Below are 13,816 nucleotides of genomic sequence, written 5' to 3' on the forward strand. Positions count from 1 at the left end.
GCTCACGGGCCCAGCCGCTCCGCGGCACGCGGGATCCTCCCGGACCGGGGCATGAACCCGCGTCCCCTGCATCGGCAGGCGGACTCTCAACCCTGCGCCACCAGGGAAGCCCTCTGCTTCTTAATGTGTGTGTGTAGTTGAAATTTTAAAAGAACTGGGATGTTGATATGATTTTTGTTAAAAATGTTTTTGAGAAACCTGTAAGATATTTTTTAGCATCCAAAAGACAATTCCTGCTTTTCTATAAATCTTACTAAGTATCACATAAATTAAGTTAAACATGCTACTTTTTTTTCAATATAATTAAGTAAAAATAAGGACACATAAAACTCTTGAACTTCAAAGGAATAAGTTGGCAGCATTGAGTGTAAATAATGTTTATGGAGTAAACATAATTGGGCTGCAAGTGAAAAGAGGTTATATATTTAAACCGACTCAATCATCAGTGAAGATATTCTGGAGGAGGCGAGTTTGTTGGACCTGTGTGAATAAAAGACAAAGAAGACTTTCTTGGATTCCTTTCTTCTTTCTAGCTGGTATTTGAAACAATGTGAGTGGGTGAGATCATCCAGGCAGAGTGTGAATTGAGGGCAAATTGAGAAGTGTGAATTGCAAAGCAAAAGGGGTCAATGAAGCAATCCAGGGGAGAGACATATTTTAAAAATGGATACCAGAGACACTAAAGAAACTAAGGAGGAATAAATAGCAAAATGGGGGCAAATCAGGAGAAAGCAGTACCTTGGAGGAGAAATATTGGGGCAAAAGACATTTTGAGCAAAGGGAACATAGGTATTTGAAAAGGAGAAAGTATTCAATCCATCAATGCTATAGAAAGTTCAGGGACAGAAATTCTCCCACAGCTGGATAATTTGGAGGACACTGGTGATCTTTACCAGAGGAAAGAGCAATTGGTGGTATTAGATGCCATATTTCAGGGTGATCAGCACTGGTGATTATTGGTGAGTAAAGAGGGGAAATAGAGCCAGCTATTATAGACTATTCTCTCTAGAAATTTGGCTGTGAATGGAAGGGGATAGCGGGATGTGGGAATGGGTCATGTCAACTACAAATTGGCATTTTCCATTGGCACTGGCCATCTACCTCTGCAAGGATTAAATCATGTACAGCTGCAGCTGCTGACTTTCAACACGCCCTAAAAGGGGTTCAGGGTGGAGAGCTGAAATGAGGCGCTCTGTGCTCTGGGAAAAACTGGCAGAACAGGTCTTCAGATAGTTAGATATTTTCAGGAGCCAATTTTATGAGCCTTGTATCTTCTTATATCTAGAAAAGCACTAAAATCCTTCATGGTGACGTCTGCTCCCCATGACTAGCAGTAACCTTCGTGAGACCAGCAGAAACCTTCTGTAAAAAATATGTGCTTGATCGCATGTATTCCCCCTTCACCAAAATCACATATATACTGACCTTCCCCCCCTGCCTCTTTAGAGCAGTTTCTCAGAGATATCTGGGATGCTGTCTCCCGGCCTGCCATCTTCATTTTGCCCCAAATAAAACAACTCGCAACTCCCACGTTGTGCATTTTTTCTTAAGTCGAGAGTCACATAAACTTGGAGTAAACATAGGGTCATAATAATTGTAATAAAACATTATTTTGGGCCATCCACAAAATCTTTTCAACATTTTAGGAAGTCCCTGAAAATGTGTCATTTGCAATCAAAACCCTAGTCCTTGAGCCACACCGAGTCCCTTATGCCTCCAGCATGTGTATGTCAGCACAGTTCTCTCAACTTGATGGCTCTGTTTTCTCTCCAACTTTGGCTGCTTTTGCTATTGTTGCTGTGTGACATCACCAATTCCTTTTCTTTTAAATGTAAAATATAACTTAAGTCACTGGGTCCTCTTCCTCCTTTTTTCTGATGTGTGCCGTCTTTTCCACATCTTTAATTTCTGCTTTAACAGCATCTCTCTGAAGTGGGGAAAACACCACTCTAATCTTACAACTACACATAATGAGCTTTACAGTATGGAGAAAGCATTGTAATTTCCTTGAATGGAAATTATTAATTTTAAACCACAAAACCTAACCAAATCCCATCACACAAAAAAACTAAAAATACTTACCCTGTATTGTTCTGTCTCTACCACATGGACAGCGTAGCTGGGATTTTTTTCCCTGATACTAGTGTTATGTCATTTTTAACATCTTCTCTTCTTGGCACTTGAGCAGAAGCTATTGGAGTAAATAACAGAGCCACAAAATAGTCTGAGCAGCACATACTGAATCAGTATTGATGGAGCAGAGAAACTTGGAAGAGCAAATTAGAAGTAATCCCATGGACTTCAGAGCACAGAATGAGAAGCAGATTGGAAATGGCTGGCTATAGATGGATTGAGAACATTTATGCATTTCCTGGATTTTGTTTTAAAAAGTGTACCTTGAGAGTCTATTGCTTTGGGAGGAGAATTAGGAAAAAGGGTTTTTGTCACCTAACACACTGTAGTGGGTAAGCGCTCAATACATGTTTGGAGACTAATTTACCCTGAAAAGCTCAAATATTATATTGTCTGAATGAGAAAATTAATGTACAATAATTAAATATCCAGCCAATAAAGTTACACCAAGGAAACCAAAGCTTACAAATCTCAGGCACTTCAGAAAAATTTTAGAATCACTATTTGATAGGCTAAGACAAAATTAATTCAGTCTTATTAAAATACTGAAATCAAACCTCGTTATTTTTTTAATCAACATGAAATTAAATGTTTACTTTTCAAAAATTTGTTATCTTTGCTCACTAGAGAAAATTAACTGTTTCATCATTTATCATTAGTGGCCCATTTATGTAATGTGCCGCTTTGCTTTGTTTTTCATCTTTGAAAAATTAACAATGAATTTGATTTCTTTGAGGCTTCAGACCCTTATATTTATATGCAAAGTTGTCCACAGAATCTATTTTATGCTATTCTTTCTTAAACTGGTACACACGGTTCACACCTATATTTCAAGTTTGGAAATGCATATTTGCAAGCAGCAATACAAAAGCATTCACGAAGAATGCATAATCTCTGAAAATTATGAAAACATCCCCGCTACCAATACATTTCTAAATACAAAACTGACTACCATATTGTTACGTCTGTGTAGCAGGAGAAGTTCATTTTCAAAACAGATAAAATTCAGTCTTTAGGTGTGAATGGTATGATGACAACCATTTTTTTTTTTTTTTTTTTTTTTTTTTTTTTTTAAATTTCTTAGCTGTTTGGGATCCTTAAGCATGCAAGTCTCAAAGAGGAGGGTCGGGCTTCCCTGGCGGTGCAGTGGTTGAGAGTCCGCCTGCCGATGCAGGGGACACGGGTTCGTGCCCCGGTCCGGGAGGATCCCACGTGCCGCGGAGCGGCTGGGCCCGTGAGCCATGGCCGCTGAGCCTGCACGTCCGGAGCCTGTGCTCCGCAACGGGAGAGGCCACAACAGTGAGAGGCCCGTGTACCGGGAAAAAAAAAAAAAAAAAAAAAAAAGAGGAAGGTCCACAGAGGAACCAGGGTTGTCTTGTGGCACCCAGTTAAGGCAGAGCTGGGAATGCCTCTGGGTCATCCACATCAGGAGCAGAAGCACTTGACTTGTCAGTCCTGATGCCACGGTTTGGACGGCCACCACGCCCACGGCCACCACCTCGTCCTCCCCTGCCACCATGTCCTGGGCGGCCAGGCTCTCCAAAATTGATCTCCAGCTGAGACGTTGTATCATTTGCTGGCTTCCGGAAATGGTGATCCATAACCGAGTCTTCAGCATGAACCTCTTCACTCTTTGACTTATGAAGAGCAAATCCCTTCTTCCACTGCCCATCAGCACCTTCATTTGGTTTTCAGATATTAAATTCTACTTTTTCCCGGTCCTTATTTTGAATAGCCTTCCACTCATCCAGAGTCATTTCTTTTGGGTCTCCTTCCTTTCCTTCTTCAACTTCATTCTCCTTATTTTCAGTGTCTGCCACTGGATGTTCTTCACCTTCAGGTGTTTCCTCAGTCCCATTTGATTGCTCCAAGTCAGTTAATTCATCCTTGACCCTTCCCCAGCTGTGAGATCCGCTACCTCCACGCTTGTCCTCATGCTTCAGGCCAGATCTGTCACTTCCACTATGCCTATCAAATTCACGTTTGCCACGAGAATCAAAGCCATCTCCCCGGCTCATTCCTCGTCCACGACCTCCTCGACCTCTTCCAAGACCACCAAGGCCTCGGATAGGCCGGTCAATAATCGGTCTATCAACTGAAAATTCTCCTCCTTCATCTTTTTCTTTTTTTTCTTTTCTTTTTTTAAATAAATCTCCTCTTATATCTGTCTATAATATCCTATTGCTTGTTTCTTTCTCTTTTTTTTATAAATTTATTTATTTATTTTATTTATTCATTTTTGACCGTGTTGGGTCTTCGTGCGCGGGCTTTCTCTAGTTGCGGCGAGTGGGGGCCACTCTTCATCACGGTGCGTGGGCCTCTCACTATCTCGGCCTCTCTTGTTGCGGAGCACAGGCTCCAGACACACAGGCTCAGTAGTTGTGGCTCACGGGCCCAGTTGCTCCACGGCATGTGGGATCTTCCCAGACCAGGGCTCGAACCCGTGTCCCCTGCATTGGCAGGCAGATTCTCAACCACTGTGTCACCAGGGAAGCCCCTCACCCTTTTCTTCAAGTGGCTTTTCAAATCGTCTTTCACGAGGTGGTCGCCTTTCTGGTCTCCTATCAATTAATTATCTTCTCTTCACCCTGAAGTTGTTGATCAGGTCTTCTTCCAACACGTCTTCTTCCTCCTTTCTTAAGCTCCACGGGCGGCTGCATCTCCTCCTTCTTGTCAACCACGCCGACGCTGGGGGGCAGCGGGTCCCTGCGGTCTTTCTGGGACTCTTTACATAGCTGTTTGCCCGCCGCGTTGGAGTTTGTCTGGGCTGCGGCCTGAGCTGCGCTCTTGGCCCCAGGGCCCCTAACGTCGCCCCTGCCGGCTTCTTTTTTCTTGTTCTCTGCTGCCTTCAACACCTCAAAGGGGTCCGATTTGTCGTCAAATAACTGGCCGAATCGGTTGGTGACCACGCAGCTGAAGCCTTCCTATAAGTGCCCAGGCCTGATGGTGGCTCGGCGGCGCGTTCCTCCACAGATTGCAGCGGCTGGCCGCGCCGAGCCGAGAGCGCCTGCTTCAGTTCTTCCCACAAGATGGCCGGGCTATTCTTTTCGAATAAAATCTTAAATGAACATTCCGCTTTCTCCCTAAGACCTTTTTACATTCTTATAAGATTGTTATCCAGATGATTTATTCTTTGCTGATTAAAGATGAAGAAGACCATAAGTTTATTAATTGTTAGATTGATATGTGCAACGTGAAAGTGAGTGAATCAAATGTAAATCTCATGTCGTGTGCAAATGTACAATAGATTTATGTAATCTAACAAATTTATAAAGGAAATTTGACGGTATGCACTAAAAATTATTTTGCAGCACACATAACATAAAATTTGCATTATAAACCAAGATACTGTCTGCAACTCACATATGCAGGAGAACACGTCTGCATCCTCCAAGCCGCTCTAATCCTACAAGTACACATAAAGAGCTTTACAGTATGGAGAAGGCATTGCAATTTCCTTGAATGGAAATTATTAATTTTAAGCCACAGAACCAAACCGAATCCCATCACACACAACCTAAAAATCTAGAATCCCTAATGTTCACCAAGTTTAGTATCTTGAGCCTTGAATTAAATTTGTAGAACTCAAATCCTACATGGATGCATACATCCTCTGGATTAGACAATGTGGTTGTCATTCTAGCATTATATCGCTCGAGGTCCAATGTTCTCAAATTTTTACTTCCGATTTTCATACTATCCTCTGTCCTTATATTAATTTTGGTCATGTTTACCTTAGAAGTAGACAGGAGTGATAATTTATTTATTTTAGATGATACCTAGCGTATTTAGAGCAAGTAATTTCATACTCTATGAAAATTAAAATATTGTGATTAGGAGACTTTTTGTCAAAATCAAGATCTATTGTTAGGAGACACTGACATGATGCTTTATAACTTTTTAGTCATCCAGCCAAAGGGTAGTTTGGTTTCATAGATAACTATGTTAATGATCATTTCAAATTTTCCTATTTTTAGTGCAGCTTTATATTTAGAAGAGTTGGCGAATAAAATAATTATCCATCTTGACTGTAGAGCTTGTCTTTCTAACTGTCCTACATAAAATTTTTAGGCAGAAGAAACAATCAAAGCTTTGTAGAACAAATGAATTAATTGTAAAATTAATTGGGCCATGTTTCTACTTTTAAAAATCAAGTTACATTTTAGTGAGTCTGTGAACACTTTTACTAAAGAAAGCCACAGTCAGACTGAATATAGTATTGAAATTGTCTTCCTACATTTTAGGGAATTATTTTCTGTATCTTATCAAGGATGCTTAATATATATTATAAAGCAAAATTAAGAAAAAATACTAAAAATATAATGGTGAACTATTTCATATGATTTTCTAGAGATGAGAAACATCACTGATTTGCCAATGATACAAATGTTTTTTGCATTAGCTTTTAGATTGGAAGGCTCTATTTCCACAGATTTCACATTAAGAAACTTTTTCATACCCTACAAATACTGACTCCATAACAAAAGCATAAGAAAGTATGCTTTGTACCCAAATTAGGTGATATTTCACTCATCAGTTTTTTTGCTGATTTTTTAAATCTTGCTTTAATATTTGCATCACAGCACCAGAGAAATTAGTGAGACACTGCAGAAGAATTCTGCGACACTGTTAAAAAAAATGCTTCTACAAGTTTTTCTTTTTTTTAAAGAATGGAGTCAGTGTGTCATTTTTGTGCCCTTTAGTTAAGTGAATATATCATAGTTGTTTTTTAGTGAGCTTTATAATGTTGAGAGTTAGAAAGCTTACTTAGGTATAAAGATCAAGGTTATAGCACACAAAGAACCAGAGTGGTTATGAAGGAAAGAAGAAAGGGAAAGAAGGGGGAAGGGAGGGAAGAAGAATTTATTTTTTACCAAAAAAAAAAAATATTTTTTCTTACATGGCTACATATATGGTTTTAATTGTCCTCCCTCAAATGTATTCTCTCATGTGAGTTCTGTAGATGTCCTCAGAGCAGCACTTTCCTGACAATTTCTTTCACCATCACTTGACCTTAAAATGTGATGTGTGGGTCCCACAGACCCAAATGTAGAAAAAATAAATAACTCACTATACTCATATAGTAAGAGTGAAACAATTCATAAATATTTATTGAGAGAGTGAGTAGAGCTTTGAAATGAGAGTGTGGCTCTGAAATTGAGGTCGATCTGAGTTGTGTTCTGGTGTCAGGATTTAATTGCTGAATGACTGTATCCAAGTTTATCATTCCCACCGGTACTGTACGGTGGCATCTCTGTCTTCTTGATTTAATTCTTGCTTTAGCTACAGTATAAAGCCTGGCTCTCAGTCACTATTTGTTGAATGTATTAATGTATAAGCACACCCCAAAGTTATCATCCAAGTAAGAAAAACAATTGGTACTTTAACAGGTACAACAAAAGCTTTATGGTCAATGTTGAGAATGGAAGAATCAGATTTCTGAGGGGAAATGGTATTTCACAGTCGATAGGACTGGACCAGGAAGGATCCTGAATGATAGGTAAGGAGTTTGGCTGCTTTCTTAGGCAATTTAGAGTCCTTCTTAGGATGCTGTCTTCATTTCTATTTTACCTGTTACTTTCTCAGTTTTGCAAACCCAGGGAGGACGAGTCCCGGACAAGGGGAGTGGGGAAGGGGAGGAGGGGGCCTCAATATGAAGATGTATTTCCAGTCACCTTGACCGGAATTGCTTGATCTTGCAGGAACTTCCTCCAAGACCTAAGTAAACTACAGATCAGGTCAGTTGTGTCTAAAGGAAGACATGGGGAAAACTTAATTCGCTTGCTTCCATGAGTCAAAGTTGTGTCCAAGGCTCTTTAATTCTCTTGAACTTCTAAGCTTGGCTTGCGGCCCTGAGCCAGACAAATAATAGCCTTCACTCTCACATTAACAAGGCAGCCCCAGAGCAGTGAGCGGAGGTGTACTTCCTTTGCTTTGGAAATTGTACGTGAGGTATTGAGATGGCGTGGCCGCGAGGTCGAGGCAGTCAGAATTATTGCACGGAGTGCCCAGACACCCCGGCCCTTACTCATCTGAACTTTTTATAAGACAGAAATCAAATTTGGGGGATTATGCTGCTGAGATTTAGGGGTGGTTTGCTATTGCAACGTAGCTTAATTTATCCTGACTAATATAGACATTGCACAAGGAGCAGACTGTTCCAATAACAATAAAATTAAAATATGTGGCATTAGCTTAGCAATCAGGCTAGGGTTGCATGGAAACAGACATTGGAATTTGGAAAGATGGCAATCCATATTTTACAGAAACAAAATATTTGGTAAAACTGTTGCTTGTTATGATCTGTGAAGAATCATGTATGTTTAATGAACTGGCAGCATCAGGAAAAGGGTTGGAGGACAGATGTTTAGAAGTGTGCTTTTTGTGTAAATGGCCGCATTTGGCATGATATTTGAAGAGGTGCGTTTCAGAAAAGAAATGAAAGATATTCAAGAAATTCCAAAAATTGAGAGACTTATATTTTAAGAATTGCTGAATCATTTGAGAACAAAAATAGAAGGTCTCTGCACAACAAAGCCTGATTAAAACCTGGTTTTGTGACAAAGATCACACCAAGGAAAGGGGCTTCGCACCTACTGTTTTAACAGTTTAAATTGACTCGGGGAAAAAAATCAGATTAAGGTGTAAGTTTCACTCAGAAGCTGGAAAACCTCAGAGGAGCCTCCTTCAAATTGAGAGAGAAGTAAGAAAACCAGAAAAGAGAGAAAGAAAACAGATCTATGAACTGCTTAACCCGGAACAGTTTAAATTGACTCGGGGAAAAAAATCAGATTAAGGTGTAAGTTTCACTCAGAAGCTGGAAAACCTCAGAGGAGCCTCCTTCAAATTGAGAGAGAAGTAAGAAAACCAGAAAAGAGAGAAAGAAAACAGATCTATGAACTGCTTAAAAAAGAAATACCTGTGGAGGTAGTTACTGTCTTGTGGAACTAACCGGAATCAATTTTTTGAGAGAGAGAGTTAAACTGCCAAAGAAACTCTCGGCCTGGACTCAAAAATTCTGTGACTGTTAAGAGATTTAGATTCTGTGACTCTCAAATCCCCAAACTTTCTTGAGCAGGAAGTTGCCTGAGAAATCTGTTATGCTATCAGGTAGAACACATTCTCCAATACCATTACTGATGTGGTCCAAGAGGATAATAGAAAATTTATATGTTTATATAATAGTAATAAAATTTATAAAAATAATACACCCAAGTGTACTCATGGATGGATGGATAGATGGGTGAAGTATATAAAACATTCAATAAATGCTGTGAAGATAAATAATAAGGAGGAGAGGATGGGGCAATAAGGGGGTCAGGGAAGGCCTATTTGAGACTACAGTTTATCACATTTAACACACTGTTGACACCGTAACTCTAAGTTCAAAGTTTATTTACTTATTTTCTTTTATTTTTAATAGAGCTTTTCCTCAGGTACCTCTACCTCTTCTGTTTCTTAGCACTGTCTGCCTCTGAAATATTGATGACCTTGGTGTTCTGTCCTTGGCTTGTCTCCTTTTCTACCTCCATCTGCCCTCTCTGGGCAATTGCATCATGTTTTCATTCATTTGTTCATTCATTCATTCATTCATTCCACAAGTATTTTTGAACTTCTGTTATATGCCAGGTGCTGTGCTAAGCTCTAGGGAAACAACAGTTGCTCTCAGCCTTAGAGTAGAGTAGGAGATAGAGCCATTAAATAGATAATTACATGTATAATTATTTAATTACAACTGTGGTAAAGGCTGCAAAGGAAAAGTGCAGGCTGTTCTGAGAATATGGTAGGGACATCTAGAGAGAACAAGGTAGTGGGGAAGCTTTACAGACAGAGAGGACAGTGTATGCAAAGAGCCTGAGGCAGAGTAAAGTCACTTTCGGATCAGTGGCCCTTTGAAAGTAAGGATAGAGGACGCCTCTAATTTCTATTTGTATCTGCAGCACTGCCACAGTATTTGGAGCAGAGCAAACACTCAACAAGTTCTTCTTAAACAAATATCTTAAATAATTAGTGTTGGGGAAAAATAAACCCAGTGAGAAGGCAAATGGAATAGTGGAGAAATTAACAAGGATTATATACAGTAAAATTTACATAACACAACTTGCTAATGAGATTCTGTTAATTCTTTTGTTAGGGACATAATATTATTCAAAGATGAGTGTCAACTTTATGAGTCACCCATGTGGGGTATAGAACTAAACTAATTCTCAAGTTCAAATTCAATTCTCATGGCTTATAAAAGAAATTATTTTTTCTTGCTATCTGAAATGAATGTGTCTTAAAAAGAAATACGAGCTGGGTTTACTTATGTAGTACTTCTAATTTAAAGTTGGGATTTACAGCCTACATTAATTATATAAGCTATAAAACAATGGATTTTTGCTCTGGTTTGAAAATTCACTTCCTCTCTGTAGTAGCACGATGTTTTTTTTTGTTGTTGTTGTCGTTCCTATTTTTGTTAAGCCATAGGAAGAAAGAATGAATTTGAGAGTCCTTTACTATCCCAATATGTAACTTGCTTATCACTTTTCACCGTGCAGTAAAATCTACATATATTCTTTTTCATGTATTACCTAGAAGGAGAATAGTATTATATTTATGTCCTATTTTATAGCTGAGTGTTTTATGGATTCAGATGGGGTTATATTGTTGCCAAGTAAATCAATATTGTAATTCTATCTTCTAAGTATCTCTTAGAGTTCTCTGCCCCTTGCCATTTCCACTGCCCCATCCTTTCAGATAACCATCTTCTACCTCTTAGACCTTTAGAAAATTGTCCTAACTCCTCTTCCTGCAAATGAGTTTGTTGCCTCAATAGCTAGAGTGATTCTTTTTTGATACATACCCTGAGAATGTTATTCCTCCTCTTAGAAATGTTCAGTAGAGCCTGGGAACAACTCAATCTGTACTGTAAAGTGTCAGGAAGAGGAGTCAGATGGCAGTGAGTTAGGCATGAATGTAAAGGCAATAGAGGCAATAAGATTGAATTTTCAGTAAATTTGGCCAGAAGGAAAAATGGGAAGTTGAGGGAATGAAGGAACCAAGAGAAAGATGGGCTAATTATTAAAAGAAGGTCTTAGAAGGTCTGAGGAAATGGGAGAGAAGGCACTGATGAAGGTATTAGTCTCACAGAAGAATGGATGGATAGGTTGAATAGGTATCTTCCTGAAAGAGGAAAGACAGAAGAGAAGTGGAAGATGATGTAAAGATATTAAAAAATTGAAAAAGGGCAAAATGAGGAAAAATACATTGGATGACCTTCAGCTTTCCCTTTAATGAGGAGGCAAGATCATCTATAGAAAAAATGTATAAAAATTATAAATGATCCCTAATATTATACTATAGGGCCCCTAAAATCAAGCAGATATTAAAATTTTAATCCTTTATTTTATAAACTGAACAAAATGCTTTGTTATTTTGCTGTGAGACCAGACAACTTCTTCTGACATCTTTCCAGTAAAGCTAAGTGATAATGAGCACAAATTATGAATATAATACAATTGGAGATGAATTACATACGTAACGCTACTACCGTAGGAAAATAATCATTTCAGAAGCCATAGTTATGGTCAAAGACGATATCTAAAGTGATATTATGCTCAGATCAAACGTGGGACACAGAAAACGTTATTTAAAATAAATTTTAATGATTATACTAATAGTTAACATGTTTTGAAGTCTCACATTAAAATAAATTATTTCCTTTGAAAAGGTAAAATTATTAACATTTATGTGATACAAAAAAACTGAACAACAAAGTCTGAATGATGGTGATGATAGATGGTAACACTATCATTTGTATTAGCATAAATCATAGGGAAAATCTGATTATAAAAGGCAAAGCAGTTTAGCAAATGGTCATATTTCACATCAAAAATGTGAAATATTATAATTCTATTGTCTATTCTTTCTAAGAAAAGTTAGCTCCTTCAGGATGTCTTAATGAATAATAAAACTGACTTAATTTTTCCCACTGCAGTCAACTTTTCTGTCATGTTATTAATGATTAATAATGACTGTATGCTCAATCGTTTTTTTTCTTCTCCAGATAAAAGTAGTATTCTAACATAAGACTTTTTTTTAGCTGTATAGGGGGTAAAAAGATACTCTGAACATACAGAACAGCTGAAATAAAAGAGAAATGTCAATCAATATCTCCACTCTACTCAAAATAATTAACTTATAATACCTAGGCTTCAGTAAGTTATTTTATCATGTTCTAGAAGAGATGGCATATGTTTTGCATGTATTACATTATCTTCATTGGTATTTTTACATTATAATACGGTGGATTTGAATTTAGAGCTAGACTTTTTAAAATAAGAAAATGCAGTACCAATTCAAGAATATCTTAGCTGAATAAAAAATGACAATCCATATTTGTTTAAGTGTAAGAGTTCATGTTTGTATAAATGTTTCTCTACACATCTGCAAGAACAGCAGCCTTTGACAAAGGTCTAAAAAGGCCTATGAAAACCAAACATAATAACATTGTTATTCTGCTACTTATTAACAGAACAATGCTTCCTATAACAATTAGATATGAATATTGCAAACTGAATTTAATATTAAGCTGTCTTTGAAATGCTACTTTGCAGCAGGTTTTCAAATGCTTAAAGCACAGCAGGAGATTAAGTCCATCTTCAAATATTAAATCAAAACCTTTTTTTAACCTGATAAATCTTACTGAAAGCAAGGGCTTCTTTTCAAGAGGGAATTATTCAACTATCAGAAGAGAAAAGAAACCTCCCGACTATTGACTATAGTTGATACATGATCCATTTCTACAATAAAATACAAAGGTAGAAAGATTAGATAGTATAGATAGATAGATAGAGAGAGAGAGAGAGAGAGAGAGAGAGACGGAGATAGATAATAGGTGATAGATGGATAGATGGATGGATGGATAGATGATAGATAGATAGATAGATAGATTGACAGGGAGATAGATGATATAGATAGATGGATAGAGCGATAGGGAGATAGATAATAGTAGATAGACGATAGATAGATAGATAGATGATAGATGCAACGGGGATAGGACTCCCAAATCGGTATAAATGAACACTCATTTGCACGCACTCTTTTATGACTGCAGCCCAATGTTTATCTTAAAATGATAATTAGGTACTTCATCATTTAACTTTTGCTATGTTTACATATTACTTCCCATCCACATAAGCTTGTTGAAGGTCTTACATTTCTTTGTATTCATGAAAGATGCCCAACATTTATTGGTTTGACGGTTCTTCATAAGACGTTACAAATACATCTATGCTCAATGTAAAGACACCAACAAAGTAATTTTCTACCTATGTACTTAGCTACCTATCTACCTCCTATCCATCCATCTAACTAACTAATTACTACCTGCCTACATATCCATCATTAATTTTCTCTTCTTTGCAAGGTGGGAATTTCAGCCAAGGTGAGAGTATTCAATTCTCAAATTCATCACATGAACTCTAAGAGTCAGCCATCCATTCTGTCACACATGTGTTGAAGGCAAACTGTCCTAATGTTAATTGGCAACCTGATGTGGGTAATGCCTGTTTTCAACATTAATTAACTCTCTGTGGAACTGGAATTCTCTTCCCAAGTTGCTCCTACAAAACCAACCACCAGGAAGCTTGAAATAACCATTGCATTTGCATAATAGAAAAATGCGATAAAAAGCCAGAAC

General features: G+C 38.0%; 1 pseudogene; it reads right to left on the reverse strand.

Moving 5' to 3' along the window:
* Positions 1 to 3,498: 3,498 nt before the first annotated feature.
* On the reverse strand, positions 3,499 to 5,861 carry LOC102995277 (plasminogen activator inhibitor 1 RNA-binding protein-like; annotated as a pseudogene).
* Positions 5,862 to 13,816: the final 7,955 nt, after the last annotated feature.

Source organism: Physeter macrocephalus, chromosome 13 (assembly GCF_002837175.3).
Source record: "Physeter macrocephalus isolate SW-GA chromosome 13, ASM283717v5, whole genome shotgun sequence".
Lineage (NCBI taxonomy): Eukaryota > Metazoa > Chordata > Mammalia > Artiodactyla > Physeteridae > Physeter > Physeter macrocephalus.